The 17799-nt window shown below is 40.8% G+C and overlaps 1 protein-coding gene across 5 annotated transcripts in view; it reads left to right on the top strand.

Annotated features, from left to right (window-relative positions):
- FYN (FYN proto-oncogene, Src family tyrosine kinase) overlaps window positions 1-17799 on the top strand; it is a 139974-nt gene that overhangs the window by 47025 nt on the left and 75150 nt on the right. For 4 of the 5 annotated variants that reach the window (XM_026065558.1, XM_026065555.1, XM_026065557.1 and 1 more), the window contains exon 2: window positions 14572-14642. The gene's annotated coding sequence lies outside the window, so the exon portion shown is untranslated. Of the gene's footprint in view, window positions 1-5858; window positions 5913-14571; window positions 14643-17799 lie in introns of those variants that run through there. The other variant, XM_026065559.1, reaches the window with a different exon arrangement.

Genomic DNA, 17799 nt, shown 5'->3' on the forward strand with positions numbered 1-17799 from the left:
AAACAGAAAATACTATTACATTGGGCAACAAATTGTCTTAAGATAACTCTGCCTTTAAAAAGTAAAGTTGTAATCAACAGGTTTATAGTTTAATGAAATCTCATGATATATGTAGGCCCTGTAGCTTTTAGAGCTCTATTTTCAGTTTAGTGTTCCCATTAGTCTAATTTAGGTTTATTGGTACAATCATTAGATTTAAGATACGCTTTTTTTTTTCTTTTTTTAACCAACAAGGACTGTTGACTTGAGGCACTGGAAGAAAGCGGGAACCAATTATGAGGAATTTTATTGCAAAGCTATTGATGGGTGATATCTGGGGATAAGTGTATGCAGTGAGATCCCGTGTTTTGTGTAGAATTTGGGGAGGGGCAGGGGGCAGTGAGAATATGTAGGCTCCCAACTGGAAAATCAAGTTTTTACCAAAAAGTAAAAGCTTTCTGTAGACTCTCTAGACCAAAAAAACTTCTTTTTTTCTTCTTCTTCTTCTTCTTCTTCTTCTTCTTCTTCTTCTTCTTCCCTTAGGCGGGTCTAAACTGCATGCCTCTGAACAATGTATTACAGCTTTTTTGCCCAAGTAGCTCTGGTCTCAAGACTTAAAAGCCCAGTCTTGTTTCACTGAAAACAGGCAAGCAGAACTCCCATCGGTACTGATATGGAGAATTAATTGCATCTTATTTGTGGACATGTTTAAGCAAAAGGGATGAGGGAAAGCTAAGTTGAAACCTTCCTCATGTGGTTTGTCTGTTTGCATGTGTTTATTTTAGCTTTTAATGCATTTGTTTGTCTACATTTTTGTACTTTGTAAGAGTGAACCTGTTTTGTTTTGCTTTTCTTCAAAACAGCTTTTTGTTTTAGTAACAAAAGCCATGTGCTTTTATAGTTCACTCGGCTTCTTGGCTGAGCAAGCTTGTAGAAATAATTTATCAAGCATGGATAGAAAAAATAAACAATAGGGAAAATCTTAGGATAGGCAAGATGAAAACCGGTTATGCAAAAAAGGAAGGGTGTGTAATTTTTTCCTCCTGAAGTTTTGATGGCGTGAGGGAGTGTAGGATGACCTCAAATTAAATGAGAGGCTTTAGTCTCGCATTAAATCAGAGGCAGGGGCAAATACACCTTTAGCTGTGGTCCATTGCTGTTTTCTATAGGAAACAAAGTCTGAAACCTAAACTAAAAATGATGACAATGTTTTTTTACTATTGTTTTCTATACAAATTAATTTATTTCTGTACAACATTTTATTGTCTCCTCCTTTGAAATTGTTTTTTGTTGTTGATGAATGGTTAATTGTAAAAATGTGCTTGAATTCTGGAATTGAGAGTAGCGGAGTGTAAGGGAGGGCAGTGCTAGAGTTTATTACAAATTTTGAAAATGGAGTCTCTGCATCTCCCTTTTGATTTCAGAATGAGGATGATTTCCGTCCCTGCCCAGAGTAGGGGGTGGATTAGGTGAAATGCTGGCGTTTGAACAGATGCAGATACGGTAAGTGGAGCATGGGTCCAGGTCACATGTGGGTGAGATCTTGTGTGACAATTTGCAGACTCTGCAAAATCCCGAGCAGGAGAGGCTACAGGGATGTGGATTTCTAGCTGGGTGATTGTATGTGATCAGGATTAAGGTATATGTATGCTTTTATTTCAGAGAGTGTATGAAATGTGAGGATATGTGAATATGCTCTGGTTTAGGATCCTCTGAAGGTTGGCTAGGAAGAGATTGAGATCTCTCCCCAGTGGCTTGTCACCATGCTTCTTCAAGGAACTGCATTCTTCTTTAGGTATATTGGTTTTAATGTTGACTAAAAGCCTGTAATTAAGTGTGTGTGGTTTGAAGAGCCTGGGAAGAGCAATCCATCTCGATTTCTCCAGTAGGTATCACTATAATGGACACAGCACTAAACTGTGAATGATCGGCCCAAACACAGGCAGCTCTTTCACTGCGGCTTGCTAACCGAGATGGATTGGGGAAGAATGGTGCGACTCTGTGTACAGGCTCACACCATGAGTGAACTTCTGTGCTGACAGTACAGGGAGACCTTATCTCTGGTATAATTGGAGGTAGCTGGGTATACATCGGGGAGCAGCTTCCCTTTCCCCTTCCCCCCCCTTCTCCCATGCTTTTAGATTAAAGAGAGGGTTTCTCTGGTTAGAAAGCTTCATTTCATAAGGACAGGAACCAAGAGACAGTTCATTCCTATGGAAAGTTGCTATAAATAGCTTGCTCTGTTAACATAAATTCTTTCACTAAATGACTCCCACAAACAGGGTTTTGTTCCAAGCCTGCAGAATATTTTGTATGTCCTTGTCACTTTGTGCATGCTTGTTTAGACATCAGCACTTCCCCCTCCAAAGGAGGGGTAAGCCTGACACTCACACAGTAAAGCTAGTCAACTGTCAGCGTGAGGTGGTCGGCCTTCATAAATGGGCCTGTTATGGCTTTAATTTTTATTACATTAATAATAGCAAAAGTGCTGCTGGATATGCATATTTTTAAGGCAAGTAGGGCAGAACTTGCTGAAGTCCATACTCACTAATGTTTAAGACTTAAACTGTGCTGCGGTGTATTCCAGCACCCTGCTCTCTGCTAATGCTTCCAGTTAGTCCTGTTTGGAAATTGTAGGTGCTTTAAACCTTGAAAGCTTTAAACCTAGGAAGCTTGCAATTGTTGTGCTGTGAGTCCTAGAGTGAGAAGCAGTTTGCCCAGGAGAGAAAAGTCTTCTGTTACTGCTAGAGAGGTGGAAACTCTACAGGCATAAATAGTCCCTGTTGTATGATATATATCTTTAGTCTGAAGAATGTCAGCTTTTTATTTCCTTCCTCTTGCATGTTTCAGGTATTGGAAAACCTCTCTTCAAGAAAAGATTTTATGATACCATTTAAACCCATTTTCTACATTGGACCATTTGATGCTCAGTCCATGTCCCTTCCCCTGTTTGCTCCAAATGGCAATAAGTTAACTGTTGAAATTTTAACAGAACTGAAAGATGTGACCCAGAGGTGTCTGTCTGGAAAATGGAAGCGATTTGGAGCTCAGACACTTAAGCCGTATGTATGTATGAAAAAGCATTGCTCCCTCTTCCTCTCTGCTGGTCTTCAAATGCATCTGTCTGCTTGTGGAGACCATATAGTTTTCACACCCCATGTGCATGTATGACAAGGTCAAATAGACTTCCCATTCTTCATACCCTATCGTGCGTAAAGGGCTTCAAAGTACTTGCTAGCTGTCCGTGCAGGTGGGTTGGAGGTGCAATAAGTCGTGGATGAGCACATGTGTAACAAGGGGGAGGAAGCTGCCCAAATAACCTTGTGGTCGTCAGTGGTTAATATGGTGGTGCGTGGAGGGAAGCTGATGTGACAGGCAGGATTTCTGAATAGGCCGTCCAGCCGCAGTGCCAGTGGCTTTGTAGGACATTTTTTGTAATCCCAAATTCTGTTGATGTTTTGCTGATAGATGTAAGTGTAAATGCGTGAGAAATAACTTTGGCTTGTATAGTTTGGTTTTAAAATTTAACTAGTTTAATGGCTCCTTTAGCCGTTGCTGATGATGTTTACTGCTGAAATCTGCACAACTATCCTTTGCAGCTGCTCCCAGATTGTGCAAGTGGTTTTGGAGGGAAAACGAATTAGCTTGTTTTCATACTCAAAAAAAAAAAAAAAAAAAAAAAAGTCAAGTCTTGCCTTTTTGTGGTTCTCAAGGGTGCACCCCTCTTTTTTTTCCATAGGATTGCTATGGTTATGTACTTCCAGGGATTGTGCCATCAGCCTGTACCATTTGTGGATTTTCTAGAATTCATAATTAAATGCTTTTACTGCTGGCAAGTCACACACGTGCTGTGCTCTGAATGCTCTTTCTCAAATGTCGTCTGCTGCTGCTAACCCACATTCTGCAGCTGGAATCTGTGCTGAGAGCACTGCATGAATGGTGTATGTTGTATCTCAAAGAGGCTGAGTGAACTTGATTCTAGGTCAAAATCAAATGTGACATTTCCTAACTGTGCAAGTCCAAACTAGTTACAGCACTGAAAAATGGAGCTTGTGAATGCTTTGTATGTGCTGTTTCTTGCCTTATATTCTCAGTGATTTACACTATATTTTATTATGGGGAGGGAGGAGGGGCTAGCTCTGCTTTAATAATTTTGGTTACGCCTGCAAAACTGAGTAGGGAGAAAGTAAACCAGTGCCGCCTCATCAGTTAGGGGTACTAAAGATTTACCCTTACAATACCCAAAATTCACTTTATTGTTCCAGGGTAAGAGTATCCAATTCACGGCCAGTGGCCTAGATAAGACCCGCCAGCACAGTTCCTCAGATCCACAGCCTGCTCCTTGCTACGCTCTTCCCCAAGGTCCTCTCAGGCACCGTGTGAGCAGGCGGTGACCCAGATGTGCTCTTCTGAAAGTGCCATTTGTTTCCAGCATGCAACATACTCGCAGATTTGACAGGTGATTAAGCATGCATCCATTGCTGGACCAAAATACACATCCCCTGTATTATAAGGGGTATTGTATCAGTTAAGTGACTGCTTGCAGGACTGGTAGCTGCTTGCATATCCTGCGAGGTACGTGGCAGTACGGGTGTGTGGCATGCCTGCCTTTTGAACACATAACAATTTGTCATGTTGTGCAATACAGAAGTCAGCCACGGGGCAATCGAAGTCCCCGTAGCCCATTCCTCTTGAAAGATTAAGCACTGCTCTGAAAGGCTCTAAGAAGTACCTCTCGTCAGTATTTTGTTTGGTCATCCATTTCTTTGTGACAATAAGATTTTTTTTAACTACTTAATAAACTTTCCATGGGGTTAACAGGAAAGCAGTTTGCTACTATGTTCTCTGTTATGTGTATGATATGACAAAGGAACGATGGGAAAGACCTTGTCCCACTTTTGCTTTTTGCAAGGCGTGCAGGGATGTGTTCCTTCTCTTCTCATAATCTTCCCCGTCTACAATTTTATTTCACTCATTCACAGACAAAGCTGTTTTGTGTGTGTGTGTGTGTGTGTGTATCTATATCTACCTATCTATATAGACATAGATATCTCATAGAATCATAGAGTCACACACAGACATATATATGATTCTTGGGGCTGGAATAGAAAAGTAGTTCTCTCTCCCTTGGTCCAAGCTATAATCTCAATTTGGCTTTCTTAACCTCTTTGTGTATATCAAGTCTCATTCAGCATGGCTAAACAGATATCCACTGATATCTCTCTTCCTTTTTCCACCTGCAACTTTCCGTGTTATGTCCTGTCACTGTTGCCATGGACAACATCAGCGTCCCTCAGTGAAGCCAAAATCTGCATATGTCCAACTCCAAGTTCTCTCTGTCTTTACACAGAGATCAGCAGAGTCTTCCTGTGTAACGTCTCTAAGAAATGTCCTRTACTATCCGGACCACACAGAAGAAATTCACATCTAAGCACTCATTTGCTGTCCTGAATTACTGCAAAATCCTTTTCTCTGGCCTCTTAAATTATAATTGTGTCTATTCAGAATGTGTTTATAAAGGGAATTTGTCTAGCTTCCTCATCTTTTTTCTTAACAGTGTAAGCTCCCCTATGCATTCCTTTACTGACTCCTTCTTGAGCACAAGCTGCAAGCTGCCAGCCTTCAGCACCAAAGCCTTTCACACCCGCTCTCTGCTCTTCATCTGTCGCGTGGCTCTGGGAGGGCGACGTTCCCTCCAGCTGCCCGTGGTGCCTGCCTCTCCAGCGCTAACTAGCTGCTTTCTAACAAGCAGTTATGGGTTTTCTCCTAACCTAACCCACCCCACTAATGTTGGTAAGACTACTTTATTGTTTTCTTTTAGGTCTCTCCTTTAAAATACATTTTTCCTGGGACGCCTCCAAAAACCTTGAGGCTGCGAGTATGCTGAGGCTGGCTAGCTTTCATGCTGACCGTTTATTGTGTTGCACTCAAAGGTTTGTAGCCATCGGTTTTCTGCTGGTTTTTAGGTGATGCAAAGTTCCTGCCTCAGGCAGTTCGCAGTCCATTTGTGCTTTGAGTGTAGTACTTCTGTTGCACACGTAATAAATATTCATTTGAGGAATTTTAGGCCTTACTGAGATTAAGCCCTTAAACAACATCGCCTGTCATTGCAAGCTTTTAAAAATAGGCTAGACACACATGGTAATAGCCGCATTGTAACCATGACAATATAAGAAAGGCAGGGTTTGTAGGCAGACATCTCTCATTAGACCAACTGATGTAGCTGAGGGCCTGGAACAGGACAACACGGATAAGATTTCAGGCTCAGGAAGGGATTTGGAGCCCAAAAGCATATCTGTTTTCCCCTAGCTATGTCAGATGGCCTAATAAAAGAATAACAGTAAGTGTAGCTGATCCTGTCTAGGGCAGGGAATCAGCCTAAATGTTCATTCAAGGTCCTTTTTAATCCTGTGGTTCTGTTTTATTARGGATAACTGACTTCTCCTTTTCTGTAGTCTGGGTTTTCAAGCATATGCTGATCATCTGCTGATACCACCAGAAGGCCTCTGAATATCAAGAAAGTAGAACGTCCTCATTAAGGATCTGCTGTGAGGATGTGAGAATCGTATATTGCTCTTAGACGTGAGGCTGACTTTGTGCAGTAATAAAACAAGAATATTAAACAGGAAGCCAATGACACAATGAAACCTGCATGAGACAGTAATCCAGATTCCATTCTGGGATAGATATAGTGTAGCCCTTAAGCCTTACATCTATGCTACTCAAACACACACACACTCACTCACTCACTCTGCATCTGCATAGTTGGGGGCAGGGGGGGAGAGCAAGGGAAAAGCTAGATTTTTAGCTTAGTTTCCTGAGGAAGTGAGGGTTCGACTGTTAACTTGGCATGTCTGCGTGTCAGTTCCTCTCTGTAACTTTGTAAGCTGCTGATCTCCACCCAAGGGGGCTTCAGGGTGGAAGAAAAAAAAAGTGGGGTGGGAGTGTATGTGTGTAGGTTATACTTAATAGTACTGTTTCTGTACTGACATTTTAAATCCGTAGCATATTGCAACAAAATAAATGCTTTTATGTGGCTTTTATATTTCAAAGAGGTTTATATTAATATAGCATCATCCTGGAATTACAGGAACTTTGTGTTTATTCTGGTTCATATTGGGACACTCTTTTAAAGGAGAGACCTGATTTATTTCAGAACAGCGTGCAAGAATAAAGACTTGATCCTGAGGTCTGGACTGGACGTTATGTCACTGCAAAATCTTTTCATTTGTACTTCTAGTGTGTTGTTCTGAGAATTCAATTTCCTGTTTTTCATTATGTGAGAGTCTTTTTTGGAAGCCACTAGTGAGCAGTTTTTTGGTTTTTTGGAAAGTAAACTGTCAAAATACGGTGACCTTTTTTTTTAGTTGTTTGTTATTTCCTGGATATGGAACTCATCAACTTGAAAACTCTTAAAATAAGTAAACAAATAATCAATGAAGTAGCATGAGAGACTGCAGTCTTTCCTTGCTTTTCTCCACCCTTAGCCCGTCAGTGACTTTTCATAGCTTTCCACAATAATGCTTTTCTTAATTAAAGCTGTTATTCCCCCCCTTTTTGCTGTGTGACAAACAAGTACCTCATTTATTTGCTTTACCCAATTTGTCTAATTATAAAAAATGTAACATTTTCTAATCTTTTACAGTACTTGCTTACTTTGAAACTTTCAGAAAGTGATAAAAACAGGTTAGGCAAAAATGCTCTCTAGAGCAATCCTTTAAAGAGCAACAAGCTAATACTGCAGACTGGTAACAAAAAACATGCTTCCTTTGTAGGGGGAGAGGAGGTTATGTTTTCCTTAATCATCTGCAGTTGGTTTTGGTAAGCTCCACCATTCTAGTGCCACTACCTCCTTTTTCCCCGTTCCTACAGCTTAGAAGATTAAAGTGAACATGACAAAAAGAAAACAGTTTATTTCCAACTTTTTGTAGTTAATAATTAGTTTACAATGCAGCATTTTCATTGTTTGTGTCCTAATCATGTTGCTATATTCCTTACTTACGCTGTTTACTTTTTTGCTTTATGGGCTTTGTTTTATGTGGAGACGGATTTACAAATAGGTCGCTCGTGCAAAATTTTAGCATCTTTACAACATTTGATGTTTCACATCAGGAAATGTGAGCGTGTGTAGGTGGCTTAGCTACTGCAAAAAGAGCATCCCCTTTGATTGCCCCAGCCACTGAGCATGTGGGGCAGGTTTGCAGAACGTGCCATTCTTCTGTTTCACGTAATTTTTGAATTGCAGTAGCTAGAAAAAACAACCGCACAAACTTTTTTTTCATGGTCAAGGACGTAGTGCAGGAGGCCACAATAATGTGTGGCTGGATGAGGACCTGCATTGCCTGGATTCAGGTCCCAGTTCTGCCAGGGACTTGCCCTGGGTGACTGGCAGCCGCTGAGGCTCCCTGCCTTGGTTTGCCCTCCAGGAATGAGAACCCGCCTGCCATATGCTAGTGGCAGAATGAGCTGATACTCTGTGAAGTGAGTCTGCATGCAGAAAAATTGGGAATCTTTTTATGGAGTGATGAATCCATTAAAATATTACATGTGCACCATGTAAACTTTATTTGACCTACTCAAAACTAGCTAAATCTATGCATTGACGGAACTGTAAAAAGATCTTAGTAATACAGAGTTCCTCTTTCACCCCCACCATATCCTAAGAATATAGGATATATGCTGAATTAATTAAAGGTATAAAGCCTTGGAGAAAATTGGCCAAACTGAGACTGTTTATTCCCGTATATATATTTTTGTATGATTTCTTGCACAGTGGGAATGGCTGAGATTATGGGCCCTATAGTGATTGAATCATTAGCTTGTATACTCCATATACACTATGTACGTGTGTGTTCATTGCATGTCATGGTTATAATGTCCTTAATTAAAACCTTGCGTGCTAATTAAAGAACAAAAAGTTTTGTTACATAAGTAAGATCATTAAGGGGAGAGAGGAAAAAACTGATATATCCTGCTGTCATCTGGTCAGTGACATAAAAAGCTATATTTAGATTGCAAAGTATTTGCACTTCTAGGTAGTTTTTATTTCCTCTTTCTGTAAGATGTTTACAAACATGCTGTTTAGTCGCTTTCTTCTAGAGGTACTTTAGGGTTGTTTCTCTATCTTCAGAAGAAAAAATAGTTTTGTGTGTGAGATGAACTGCAGAAAGTTCTAAAATCTTACATTACGCTGAATCTCACTGTTCGTTTTTATTTTTCTGATGATGTGAGCGCTTATTTCCTCTCAGAGAAACCGTCCCCTGGCATATTAGGCGGGCGAGGGTTTACAGGCTGAGGGTGCAGAAGAAGGGGTGTAGCGTGCTTGCTGGATGCTGTGTGCACGCCTCGGTGACTGTGGAGACACTGGTCCTTCAGTGAGCTCCAGTAGCATCCAGCAGCATGCTTACGAGCCAGCTAGGAAGGTTAGAGTCTGTGCTCTATTTTTAGGACTATGGGYTTCATTCATTTATTAAAAAAAAAAAAGAAAACTGTTTGGTGCGTAGCACTTCTTGGTTTTCTGTAGATAAGTGTTCCCACAATTCATGAAATTGCTTTTCTGCTGTTTTGAGAACTGAAGTACATTACTACAATCACATGCTCCTCATACATGTATTACGATCTAAATGCATGCTTGGCTTAGAGCTTGCTTGTAGTTCCTGCTATCGATTGTTTCATCCTTGCGATTGCCAGCGATAGCCTGGCGCATAGGAAGCCAGGATTCCAGTGGTGCGGCTGAGGTCCGCTGTGCACAGATTGGCTCTCAGCTTAAAAAAGACAACTAAAATACATGTTCCCCTTCTAGGGAGCGTGGATTGCAAGGGATGCCAAAGATTAGGGGTCATTCTCGGACAGATTTCAGAAGGCAGAATTTAGGGATAGGCTGTGAGTGCAGTTCTTGTCTAGCTTTCTGTTGCCTGTACGCCTTCTCTTTCCTTCTGTTTCTGTGTTTTGTTTCATTTGCTCTTGATAATTGCTACCTGTTTCACAATGTTTTTCTTAACACTTTTGCATCTTCTGATGTTTCATCTGTCTTTACTACTTGTTTTCAAACCTTTGCACACTCCCCCTACATCCACATTTTTCAAACTGCAGTGCTCAGTTAGATGGCTCCCACTTCCCAGCTCCTTTATGCTTTCAGCTTTCTCTGTGGTCCTGTAGGTGTTGTGTTGCAAAGCAAGTTTATGCCTAGAAAAGCAGCTGAATATAAGAAAAATTCAGTTCAGTTTGTCCTGCTTGAAAGTGGAGAGACAAAAAGGTACTAGTATCGCTGGTACTGGGCTGACAATATCAATCATCAGCAAGGGGCTTAAACTGACTATGGGAGTGAAGTATCAGTATGCTTTGGAGGGAAGAGGCAGGTCTGGAAGCAGAGTGTTTTACCGTATTTTCCTAAGTTTTTTTTTTTCTCTCCTATTTCCTGCTTCTGCATACTTGCTGCCACTGCAACAGTGACTTTGCATCTGAGTTCCTGCTGTTCCAAGCAGAAAGGGCAACAGTTTGAAAGATGTGTTTTTGGACATCCACAAGTCCGATGCTGGAGATGATGCTTTTGTGTTGAAGTTACTAATTTTCTTTGGGACTCTTTTAGGAGAGGGATTTAGTTATCCTCTTTACATCTTGTAACTGCATGAAGCTTTCAAATAACTTTCAGAAACCCAGTGAGTTCCCCCCAAAATGGGGGATGCTTGTCTTGCTTTGTAGCCACTGTCCTCTTCCAAGTTTTATCACTGTTGGAGGTGGGGGGATAATCACAATTATAATGTCTAGTCTCAGCAGAGTCTTCTAACAGTGTTGCTGTTTCTTATCCTCTGTCGGCGTTCAAGGTTGTGTCTGYCCTAGTTGCAAGAGCTGCTTCCCTTGGGAGCTCCTTCTTCACTGCCTCTCCGTTTCCCCCATTGAAGCCTGGGCAGCGATAGCAGGCGAGTGCCTGCTATCTGGGACTCGCACTTATCAAGGAACAGTTTCAGGGTAACAGTGAGGCTTCTGTCTCTCTGTCGAAGAGCAAGCCTATAAGCTTCCTTTACTTTAAAGGTTTTATTGTTGGAGAGCTTTCAGATGTTCACAAGATAAGGGGTCTTTATGTATAAGCTGGCATTGCACAGCAAAGGATTGCTTTATATAAGCTAAGTTTAAGATGTGCAGTTCCTTTTATAAATTGGCCACACAAACTCATTGTGTGGGTGATTTTTTTTTCTCCTTGTGTTCTACATGATGTTTAGAAGGGTGTTTTTAGATTTTTTTTTTCCAGGATTTTTAATAGGATTAGAAATCTTAAAGGGGAGGGGGGAATATGAGGAAAACGCAGCGCTCTAGAAATAACTGAGCATGCATGCGTCTGTGCAGTACTGAACAAATGCTAGTGTCAGCATCCTCAATGATAGCAGAGTCCTCTGTGTCTGAGAAGAGTGACTCAAAACTTTCTTACTGTAGGGTCATAGTAATCCACTACTGAGAAATACCCTCTGGACTGATTCATGGCCCAAAACCACACTTAATTTGATGTGTTGTATAATAAGCACAAACTATGTTTAAAACATAGTAAAAAAGGAAGGCTRTTGCTTAGCAGACTAATCAATGCTTTCTTTACAAAGTGGATCCAGCTCATTTACAGGTTATACATCGTGATCTAGGCATGTTCATTTGTAAACAGTTCTCCAGCCTGAAAACCTTAACTGGTTTCCTTCTTCTTCCCAGTTGTTGCCAAGTAAAATAGCAGCCTAAGGACCAAGGATGCATGGTCCTAATTTAGGTTTGAAAAGGCAGCAACAGAAGCATGTTACTAATGGAAAGCTGACAGCAGTTCATCATTATGTAGAAATTTTTCTTTGTGCTTGAGTACATCATAAACTTGAATCACATCTACTAAGGCCCATTTGAAAAATGTTAAAGACCACTTACAACTTCAGCCAGCCACTTCCTCCAGCTGGGCCAAGCTCACATGCAAACTGCAACAGATATCAGAAAAAATCTGCTGTGTAACCTTTTTTACGTCTTAAATCATCTTGTTTTCTGTTTCAAATGGCTGAATCGTCACTGAACAATTTTTGCTTTAATAAAAGGATTTTTTGTGGTTTTTTTGTCTAAGATTGCTCGCCATTGACTTGATCCAAAGATCCTTGAAGTTAGTGGGTGTTAATGGATTTTGGCTTGTGGGCTTGGAAAAAAAAAAGGTAGTTAGTGTGTCTGTTGTCAGTGACTTCTGCCCCTAGCAATAACAAACTTAATTCTGATCCCAGTATAAACTGATAAACTGATAAAAAAAAAACCTGCCTGGGAATTGATGTGAATGAACCAGGGATTGCCTTGCGAAGCAGGAAACGTAATGAAACAGAACGTCCTGGTGCTGCATGGTTATACCACTCACCCCATTGCGTTTCACAGCCAGCACTTTGCAGAAAGCTTTGCTGACTTTGGAAAACACAGCATAGAAGGCAGTAAAAAAAAAGAATATAGTCTTTGAGATGAGCCAATTTTGGTTTCTTTTATAATTATTACAATAAATCGAACAGGTGACAAGGTTAGGGAATTCATCCAGTTAAAGCCAGACAGGCTTTCCATCCCATTTCATTTTTAATCCAGGTTGCTTCCCCAAGCTGGTTTGTGGGACGAGCCTCAGCACTGGGGCGAGGGTGGGAGCGCCGCTGGGGCAGGGATGCCTTGCCCCTTCTGGCGCTGGTGCCAGCCTGCGTCTGTCAAATATTCATGGGACCAGCAGCGTAGAAGTACTGAATTTTCCTTATTTGTTACTCCTCTGAGGGAATTATTAAATCAATCTCTTGGTGTAATAGAAAATAATGAGCTAATGGGGAGCTGAGTGCTATTGKATTGTTGTGAACCTGGCTCCTCTCTTAAGCTTCTCCCTTCTCTCTATGCAGATGTTCTCCCATTAGCTCTGAGGCAGAAGTAGATTTTCTTGACTTGATTTTGCTTTTCAGGCCAAATGCCTGGAAGCTAGGGAGGGAAATGGATGGCACTAGAATAATAACTACCTTCCCCGAGTCTGAGCAAAGCAGTTCAAGCACCGTATTTTTTCAGTGTTTTCACAAATTCTGCCAAGCTGTACAATAGATGTTGGGGGAGGAGGGGTTGTTGTGGTGGGTTTTTTTCTTTTTTTCCTAATATGTTCAATTTTTTTCTTGACCACTAAACCAAGAAAGCAAGGAGGGAAGAAGACATTTTGTTTTGTAGTTTTGTGATAAAAAATTTCTATTTCTAAGATCTTCCACAACGTCTTCTGATTTTTCTTTTTTTAATAATTCTTTTCTTTTCCTTCCCTGCCCCAAACTCTCCACCCAAAACAAACAGTTTTAGCCTTACAAAACTGAAAGTCTGCTTTCTAATCTGCATTTAGAACAGTATAATCCACTTGCTGTAATGTAAAGAGGGCTTATTTGGCTATTCCATAATATAAATTTTATTTTCATGGCTACTTTTCACATAACAACGACCAGAGAAAATAATTTGATCTAAAAATCTGTTCCTCCTTCCTTTCCTGCAAATGCCTACAGCATCCTTCAGGAAAGGTACTGGTGCAAAGATCTGCTACTTTTGTAGCTGAGGCAGACTTTCTCCATCAGTAATGCAAGCCGCTAAGTCATTTGCTTATAGTTGTAAAGTTACGTATTCAGCATTACTTTCATAGATGCCTCTCTCGTGGAAAATTCAGTTATATACTCGGGGGGTGGGCAGGAGAGGTTGTTTTTCTTTTCTAAAGCAGTTCAAATTCAACCCAGCTTCACTAGTTTGGACACGAGGACACTGAAATGTGTGTCCTTCTCCAGTTGCTGAACTCTTCATTCCCAAACCTAAACGGCAGCAAAACCACAGCCGTTCCCTCTTCCAGGGGTTTAAAAAAGAAATGTTTTAACATCATCGTTAGTCTGTGCTCCGTGAGTTGTTTTTTTCAAAAATTTTGCCTCAAGGAAAAATAAGGAGTCTCTGTCATTTAACATTTACTCAAGGCTGGCGAAATGATGGCGTTTGTCACTTCTGCTCTCCAGATTGTTCAGACTGTCCCTAATGTATATCAAGCTGGATATTGCATCTACTTAGCTGCTTTACCTCTGTGTTTTTCTAGACAGTGGGGGCCAATTAATATATTCTAAAAACGTAATGTGGCACAAACCTTTTTTWTTTTCTTTTATGTATAGTTTTCAAACAAGGAGGCTGTTCAGAGCATTATGTGCATGATCATATTAAAATAGCTTGGCAAAGCAAAATCACTAGATGATATTGGGTTGACCAGTTTTTCAGGGCTGGATCAAAAATAATTGGCATGCTTGCTTTATTGCTGCTGCTTGTTTCATGTTGTTGACCTTGTACCACCGCAGTCTGAGTAGCTGTCATGTCAGTGACACGATGGGTCCRAGCAGTCTGAAGGAATACTGTGATTATTCACATATTTTGCATAATGTTGGTGGATTTTAATAATTAGTCGCAAAGGATCAAATCCAATTACCTCTTTCCCTAAACCAGTAAAAATAGAAGAACATTGGTGATAAATGTTAGCAGAGTGAGAAAGAAGTGTAACGTAATTTGCAGTGTTCTAGACACTAAATATATATTTTTTTTTCTTTTTCTCCCTTTTTACAGGGCCTGTTTTCGAGCTGTTTTTGAGGAAATGTGGTGAATGTAAACTTACTCTGTTTGGGGGGAAAATTCTGGTAAGTGGTGCTGTCTTGATTAATTTTGTTTTTCAATGACARTTTCAGAGAGAGATTGCTTTAGCTTTTTTCAGTTTGAATTTTATTTAGCTGTTGGGGAATACAGTTCACAGGGACCTAGATGACTGTATATATATTATTCTTCCTTTGGTATGGAGACTCACAGGATGAGAAGCATTGACAGAAAACAGCATGCTGGGCCTCCAGGCAAGAAATGTAGTTTCATTTACTCCAGTGGCATCTGCTTATTGTGTTTGTAGCTGTTATATTGTACTGAAAAGTGGCTGAGCTAAAAACCTGTAGTGGAAGAATCACAGAGGTGTAAGTTAGAAACAAATCAAAAAAGCATGCTAGTGATAGAAAAAATCAGGAGCAAAATTCATGTAGAGAAAGCACATACCTCCCAAAGTGGGAATGTTCAGTCACTCAGATCTTTCCATCCATCCCTCGACTGTCTGTCTAGGACTCTTGCCTCTAGCCAGCAGACGGAGGTAGGATGATTGACTTATTCCTGTGAGATAAGGAGATAGCTAATGCTCCTGTTGCTATACTGGTTTTCCTGTTCCTCCTGTCTGTCCCACGTGACAGGGTTCTCTGCAGATCTGGTTGTTCTGCATGCAGTACTTCCAGAGGCAGCAGCTTCCTACCGACTCCTGGTCCTCAGGTGCTGTGGGAACCTGGCATGTGTGGGTTGATGTACCTGTGCTGCTGAGTTGTGCCACTGGAGGGGAAAAGAGCAGAAAGGAATGAAAGATAATTAGTGAAATGCCCCAGCTAGAAGGAAGGACTCCTGAGAAAACTCCTCCTAGTTTTCTCTTTTTTTCTCAAGGCTTCTAGTTTTAGTCCAACATCAGGCCCTGCAAAAAAGCAGCAGATCTGGAGTAGTTTGTAGACCTGGTCTTGCTCTTACCTCTAGGAAACTCTTCATAAGTACAGTTGTGGCTGGTACCGATTGGTCACCATCACCCTTGGGGGAAAAAAACTGCCAGCAGAAGATTGTGTCCCTTCCTTCCCATGCAATACACAAGCAGGGTTTTGGACTGGAATTTTTTCTTCAGCCAGCATGTGTAGATTGTAAATGAAACCTGCTTATTCTTCATGTGCAGAACGCTTCAGAGTAGGTTAGCCTGCAAGGGAAGAAATCTGAAAATCAAAGACTGGCTCTGTGAGAACACTGGTTCTTTTCTGCCATTAAAAAAAAAAAAAACCCAAAACCAGATGTTGTTGCTTCATATGGAAAGATCTGGATTAGCTAGCATTTAAATGTAGATTGTTTAGCCTCTCCAGAATGCATAAAGATAAGAAAAGATAAATGAGATCAGAATTTTACCAAGGAGTTGGCCAAATGCATGAAAAAGCCTGTACAGCTGTACCTAGGTAAACCCTACTGCAGCTTACTCTTTTATGCAATTTTCTCACCACAGTTGGGCTTTTAAGACAGTTGTGTGTGCTGTAGGTTTTCACATGTTCTGGAATATACAACTGGATTTTAACTGTAGGCCCTAAGGTGAGCCACAGAACAGCAGCATGAACTCATTAGTCAGTGAGGTTTTGTGCTGAATTCTGTTACAGCTAGAGAGGATTAGGATCCAAATCTAGTTTTCTTTTTGGTGGTAGCGACTATACTTTGATAGTAAAAGTTGTCCCATGTCCTTACAGATTGGCTGATCTTTGTGTGACGTGACAAAGCTCTGGTGCTGGCAGGTAAAAGAGCAGAGTTGTAATTGAAAAACAGTGACACCTCATAACACCAGGGAAGGAAGGTTTATCAGCAGACCTGGTAGTCAGATGGTTCTATTTAAATTTCCCTTCAAAGATGCATCAGCTGAGACCAGTCTATGCTCCATGGCTGGCCTTAATGAAATAGCATCGTTCAAGAGCAGCAAGAGGAAAGAAACAGAAGAAATGCTTTTCTTAAAATCATAGAATAATTTTGGTTGGAAGAGATTACTGCATGTCATCTTGTTCACACCCCCTTTCAAAACAGATCCAATCAGATTAGGTTGCTCAGGGCCTTGATTTTTCAAAATTTGGCTGGACGCCAAGGATGGAAATCCTGCAGCTTCTCTGGGCACCCGTTCTAATGTTTGGCCATGCTCAGAGTGAAAAAAATGTTTCCTTGTTGTTTCTTGTTACTGTCTTTTTACCCTAACAGAGCAGGGTGCTATTGAAATTGCAGAAGGCAGGTTACAATTGTGGGATATTTGTGAGCAGCAACTTCCTCAGAGTCCCATGATGTGTTTCATCATGTTCAGAACAACTAAACAGGACTCACTGTTGATATTTCCGGACTTTGCCTCTGCCTGAGTGGGGTGTCTTGGAGAAGACCCCCAAATCAGGGAAGTTGCTTCCTGTGGCTCTGAGGAAACAGGGTGTCACACAGATCTGGTAAACTTGTTAATGGGAAAAACCCATAGTCTGGTTCACAGAGGATCTGCTTGGGCAATGTTTCTCAACCTTCAGTTCATGTTCAGACCTGAGGAGCATGGCTACCGAGTGGTTAAATCTCAAAACTCAGAAGGTTAGCTGATAAGTTCTGCCTTTTAATACTCTTGAAAGCTACCTATTTTCCTGACCTGCTCAGAGATAGAGAATAAAAAGAGACACATCTCACTGCTAGATTGCAGATATACTGGAATTTCTTCAAGATAGTCTGGAGCTGTGTTTATAACACTCTGTGCTCAGGAATTTTGCCCCAGAATTTAGTATTGTTTTCCCAGAGCAATTTTAATATGTAAATAGACTTCTGCAATTTTTTCCTTGCTTTCACAGCTGTTCCTTCCCTTTGTCCCCCTTCAAACTGTTTGCAAAGTCTTATTTTTGAGGCAGATAGTCAGGACCTTGAGGGTCTCATCTTTAAGTATCTCTGTAATATCTCCTTCACTGCTGTAGGCTTGCCTATGGCACTCCAAATTCAGTCCACAGAGAGTTTAAAAATAATTACAAAAAAATATAAGGCAAGGAAATAAGTTTTGCCCAATCTGTTGCCCTAACCTACTGAATCTAAGAAGGACTGGACATCAAGAGAATGTTTTGAATTTATATTGACGTAGCAGCTGAGCTCAGAGGTTATTCATCTTGTATCAAAGTCCTAGAAAAGGTCATGCACCCTCCAGATCAAAAATTCATTATGGATTTAGGAGCTGATTAGAGAAGT

This window comes from Apteryx rowi, unplaced genomic scaffold (assembly GCF_003343035.1).
Source record: "Apteryx rowi isolate R43461 unplaced genomic scaffold, aptRow1 scaffold_229, whole genome shotgun sequence".
NCBI lineage: Eukaryota > Metazoa > Chordata > Aves > Apterygiformes > Apterygidae > Apteryx > Apteryx rowi.